We start from the raw sequence: 6,000 nt of genomic DNA, 5'->3' as shown, positions 1-6,000 counted from the left end.
TTTGTATCTTTAGTAGAGACGGGGTTTCACCTTGTTGACCAGGATGGTCTCGATCTCTTGACCTCGTGATCCACCCGCCTCGGCCTCCCAAAGTGCTGGGATTACAGGCGTGAGCCACCGCGCCCGGCCCCATTAGGTTTTTTAATTTGTTTGTTTTGGATAGTGGGGAAATACAGAACGGAAATGATACCTAGGGTTCATAAGCCTAGAAACTCTTACTAAATGCAAACAAGGTGACATTCATAGTTACACTTAACTATGTAACTATGACTACAAGAGCCAATAACTTAAAAATTGTGCTGTCAAACTTCAATATATTTATGTCTTTGTGTTTATTAGCATTAATAATAATAATTCACTAATGTGTGTCTGCTAGGTACAGAACACCTTGCTAAGCATAACATATATATTATCTCACTTAATTTTCATGCAACCATATGCGATACTCTATCCCTAGATTAAAGGAATTAAAGTTCAGAAAAGGTTATGTGCTTGTGATTGCATAACTAGTGAATGGCAGGGTCTAGATCTGAGTCTAGGATCACCTGACTCCCAAGCCCATGTGCTTTCTACTATACCACATCGCTTCTCCTAGGGAAACGAAGGGCAAGGAGGAAAGAATATCTAAAAATGAACTGAGTCCTTCCTAACTGCCAAACTATTCCAAGTGCTTTTACACACACTAACTAATTGAATTCTCCCAACAGTCATAGGAGGGAGGTTTCTTGTTATCCCCATCTAGTATATGAGTAAACCAGAAAAGGTACCCAAATCTTCCACATGGCATTCAACAATTCTACAACCAAAATGACATGCATAACAATTGAGAACTTTGAGCCAAATCACATCATTTGATGGTCACTGGGAACATCTTCCTGGTCCCTAAATATCTTTGCCAAGGATTTCCCCTGTCAAAACAAAAATAATTCTGGGGGTGAGAACACAATAAACTTCATTACCCAACTGCACTACAGTGATGAATGACCATCTGGGTTCAGGGGAGGTGGTTTTAATGAGAAGAGAACTAGCAAGCCAAAGACATCCAAGAAGAAGGGGCCACGGCACACTGGGAGGAAGAAGAAAGGAGTTACTCCTGAGAATGGTTGAGATGCAGAAAGCCACCCTTGCCTACTACACAATTTTCTGGGCTTGGTCTTGCTGCAACCAAACTCACATTTGCAGTTCACAAATGGAGATAAGACAATTAGGTGAACACACTGTGTTCCAGAGAAGATGATGAATTAAAGTATATTTGTATTTATTATTCTTTATTTATGAAGAACACGAAGCAATTTGATGAGATTAGATGTTAAGAGCTGTCCCTCTGGCTCTGCCAAATATTAACTCAGGTTAATTGCAGGTTGCTCAATCTATCATCCATGTGATGGCTTCACATTTTCAAACAATGTACTAAATGGTTCCTCTAAGTTGATGTTATTCCCATGCTATATATCACATGGGATTTGCCATCTTAACTGTGTGAGTGCATAATGCTGTAAGTGACCCTGTGGCTAAAAGAGAAGTGCAGAGTGGGAAGGGCTCAGGTTGGGTCCTGATGATACTGCATCCAGCTGTGATAATGAATTAAGTTAATCTGTGGGTATTTTCTTAACCATAGACTGGAAAACTCTTATTCCCAAGAAGTTGTTTTGACTTTTAAGCAGGGAATCCTATAAAAGGTAGACTATTATAAACTCTCCTAAAGCAAAATATTTGCTTTATGTAAATAGCCTTCTCAAGGTAATAAATAATTAAGGAACCTCAAAATAAAATAATGTATGAAGCTCTGAATCCCTAACCAAAAAGATTTCCAAAGATTTACCTTAGAAAATAATCCATCTTTAAGGAGAAATACTGAAAACATACTAACTGCCCTAAGTTCCAAAATCATAAGCAACAATTAAGGGCAAGAATTAAAATGGAGAGTCCTGTGTTCAGGAGTTGCAAAGACCTGGGTACTCATTCTTTTCTCCCAGGCAAGTTGCTTAACCTCCCAGACTTTATATGTTCATCTGAAAAACAGGAATAACAGCACCTGCTCTGCCAGTTTGCACAGCAGTTGTGAGGATCAAATGCAGAGGGGGCAATGAAACGGCAGTACCGCCTGTACCACTGAGACAATCCAGGTGTGCAAGGTACAATGAAGACTGGCCCAAGGGCTAACCTCAGATTGTGCCTTACACTCTGTGTCTTACTGCATCATTTCTGAAAGGTTATTTTAGAAGTTGGTAATTACAGAAAGTAAATTAGGGCTAAAGCAGGACGAGAACTTGCTTGAATGTTCTGTTGAAGAAAGAGAGATGGAAGGAGCAAAGGGCTCAGCACCCAAAACTCTGGGAATCACTCAACTTTAGAGGAAGAATGCAGACAGCATTCTTAAAATGAGTTAAGTGGAAGATGTAGGGGCAAATGAGGTAGGCACCCTGTCCTAGAACCTCTGGTTGGAGTGGGTTGAAGCGGGACCTGATAACTAGTGATTTTGTTGTCAACTTATGAGAGTATCTAAGTAGAAAACTGGTCTGTAAAAATAGATGCCAGAAACCAGTTGTGTCTATCACTGGGTGGTGGGACCATTGGTGGGAATATGTGTGATTTTTATTCTTTTTGTTTATATTTTCTAAGTTTTCCATGAGAATTTATTATTTTCATAATGAAAATGCTACTTCTGCAAAAAGTTAAAAAAGTATAGATTTAGATTATATAGTATATGTAAAAAGAAACTAGATTTTTTTTTTTTTTAGTTACTGGGCACTTTATTTTATAGGTAACTTCAACAATGGAGGCTGCTTTTGGCTCCTCAGCATCGTTGATGGTAACCAGTCCTACAATTCTCATTAGGTGGTTCTGTTACCCTACTATTTCCCTTGGGGTCTGTTGTGCTAAGGACAGGATTGGTTGGGTAAAGGGGTGTGGCACAAATAACCCTCAGGAATACAGGCCACATAGCTAATGAAGGGCCCCAAGGAAAGAAAGACCTGCCCATCAGCAATGAATTCTCTCCCCTCATGCCACAGACCTGAGGGCACGTGACCCAGGAATGTGCATCCAAAGATAATACTACCTTCAGAGAACTCTACTTATAGGTAAGTAACTCTCCTTTATAGGAGGTATCTTTGTGTGGCAGACTGTTTATGCGAGCAATTTGAATTGAACTTTAAATGAAAAAGGCATATCTCTGTAAGTGGTAATAATTTTAGTCATCTCACTGTGGCTAGGGGTTGTGGAATTCATTAGCACAGATTAACATATAAAGTGGGTGAGATATCTAATAGCAAACGGAGAGGTTTAGGGGCCTTAATTCATCACTGAATGAACAGCGTGTACAGTATTAGGGACTATGAAATTTTTAATTTACACAAAGTGTCCAAGAATATAGGGAATAAATTTAAACCCAAAACAGATAATGGAGCTGTGCCCTACCTGGCTGGCAAGTTGAATTGTTTTTACACTGAGTGAAGAAAGCTAATTATCCCAAGCACAAGGAGACTGCTAAAAATAATAAGATTATAAGGAATAATTTGCTGATATAATTACAACAAAATTGGGTACACACAATCGTCAGATACATGTATTGCTTGACCTGGGTGAGAAAGTGAAATAAATCCTTCTTCTATAGCCTTCGTAAATTTGTTTTTATCATCTCCAAGTGGTGTTTGCACAGGCAGCACAATTTGCATGTGTAATGTGGCTGTACAAATTGACAACAAGTAAATTATTCAAGGAAATAGGCTGGTCGCGGGTCTGAACTATCTTGCAAAGCCTATTCATTTTGAAGAATCACTGAGACGTGAAGCTCATACATCAACCGTTTTCTGACAATCCTCAGACTTATTGTCTCCTAAAATGTCATTATGGCTATTATTTATGAAGCTAATTCATTTATTAATATATATTTAACTCTGACTTGTCATGCACCTTAGCAGACATTCTGTGCACTGCATATTTTTGAATAGATGAAAGGCTTTTGCATGCTCTAATGATTACTGTAAGCTGCTATAGATTTATAGAATTCAGCTTTATTATCTACTTGCATTAATACCTTTTCATAAGTTTTTTTCTTAAGGCCATCAAATATAAATGGCAAATGACATATTCAAAAGATTGTGTGGAATAAGATTTTCTGAGAGTTTGTTGAATTTTAGAACAAAGTGGGTTATCTGTCAGTTAAGGCCTAATTCACCTAAAAAGATGGGTATATACCAATTATGTTGAATTTTCGAGCAAAATACAGGCTGTGGTTTTTCAAGAAAAAGGAAAAGATTCATGATTCATTTGTTCTTTCCTTGTGAGAAGAAAGGCCACTCTTTTATGTGCTGAAGTTGGACAACAGTTCCTGAGGAAGCTGAATTCTAGCTGTTTATTGTTTATTGTTATTGGGTCTTGCACTATGCCCTTTATATTGTCATTAATCAATAAATAGGTGTGGAGAAAATGATTAACTAGATGAATCATCTCCAGGTTTTTTGATAATACCATGAATAAAATAGGTAGAATCAAACATATACCTAGAATACTATTTTATATAGTTTTGCTTTCTGCTTTAACACTTCTAACCTCTAGAGAATGTTCTGTAACTCCCACTGATTTAAAAATAAGCCATATATGTATGCAATCAAAATACACAACACATCTTATTTTTACAGTCTGAATAATAATATATCAATACTAGACATATATTGCTACTTCTTATTGTCACTGGATAAATTCTGCTCAGTAAGTGTGACCTTGACTGCTGTGTGTGTGTATGTGCGTTCACACATGTGTGTGAATGTGTGTCTGTGTGTGTGTTTATGTGTTGAGAGGGAGGGAGAAGAAACTGAAGAATAAAAAGGAAAGACAATACAGTTGCCTCAGACATTCTGCTGTGAGTATGTTTCATGCTAACCATTCAAATATTCACCATATTTCTAACTTAAACATTTCTGCATTGGTGTAGGTGCAAATGTAAAACTCTTAAGCAAGAAGAAGGGCAGCACAGGCAAACCTAACACTCCTGCCATTTAACTGTAGATTTGAAATTGTGACAAACCAGATGCTTCATTTTAAAGATAAAAATTGTAAAAGATGAAAAATGCCATTATATACCTGAATATTATATTGAATATATTAGTTTTAATAAGGTCATGAAATCATGAAAACTTTGAGGTAGTTAAGATATGTTGTTAAAATGCTGCTTTATCTATGAAGATAGAAAGTAGAATTAGCTGAGCATGGTGGTGCGCACCTGTAGTCCCAGCTACTAGGGAGGCTGAGGCAGGAGGATGGCTTGAACCCAGGAGGCAGAGGTTGCAGTGAGCTGAGACCATTCCACTGCACTCCAGTCTGGGCAACAGAGCAAGACCCTGTCTCAAAAAATTAAAAAAGTAGATTAGTGGTTGCTAGGGCTGATGGGAAGTGACTGCTAATGGGCCATGGGAGTTCTTTTGGGGGATGACAAAAATGTTTTAAAATTAGATGTTTGTGACTATTATACAACTCTGTGAATACATTAAAAACCACTGAATTATGCACATTAAATGTGTGAACTATAATGGTTTACCAATTATATCTCAGTATGGCTGTTTAAAAAGTATTGCTTGATCTAAGCCAAAATAAGTGTACTATATATAACCAATGCCATTGATTATACTATATATAATCAATGTACTATGAATAGTAGCATAAGAAATAATTTAAGAAACTAGCTTATGAATAAAACCAAGTTTAACTATAAGATAAATGATCTATCCACAAAAGCATAGAAAGGAGACCTGCTTTCCAGAAATTCAATCTTCAACAAGAATGGCATTCTTGTTGCATGATCTGATGAGAGACAAAACTCTTATTTCTCAAACACTGATATAAGCCACCAAATGGAGTCAAGTAAAATCTTAAGTAAATGTACAGGAAGATACAATTTTTCCTTTAGAATTACTGCATAAGAACAACAAAGCATCAAGAATCTATTTTTAAAAGTAATTTTCTTACATTAAGTTGTCTCTCAAAATGTCATATTAGATA

General features: G+C 36.9%; 1 long non-coding RNA gene across 1 annotated transcript in view; it reads left to right on the top strand.

The window, feature by feature from the left end:
• The first annotated feature begins 2,764 nt into the window (after positions 1 to 2,764).
• Positions 2,765 to 6,000, top strand: part of LOC105714197 (uncharacterized) — a 49,260-nt gene continuing 46,024 nt past the window's right edge. Inside the window, exons 1-2 of the long non-coding RNA XR_010341691.1 lie at positions 2,765 to 2,812; positions 3,015 to 3,083. This is a non-coding gene — a long non-coding RNA (uncharacterized LOC105714197). The remainder of the gene's footprint in view (positions 2,813 to 3,014; positions 3,084 to 6,000) is intronic.

Source organism: Aotus nancymaae, unplaced genomic scaffold, assembly GCF_030222135.1.
Source record: "Aotus nancymaae isolate 86718 unplaced genomic scaffold, 86718_ANA_hifiasm-v0.15.2.pri h1tg000010l, whole genome shotgun sequence".
Lineage (NCBI taxonomy): Eukaryota > Metazoa > Chordata > Mammalia > Primates > Aotidae > Aotus > Aotus nancymaae.
This window is presented reverse-complemented; position numbering and strand designations above follow the sequence as displayed.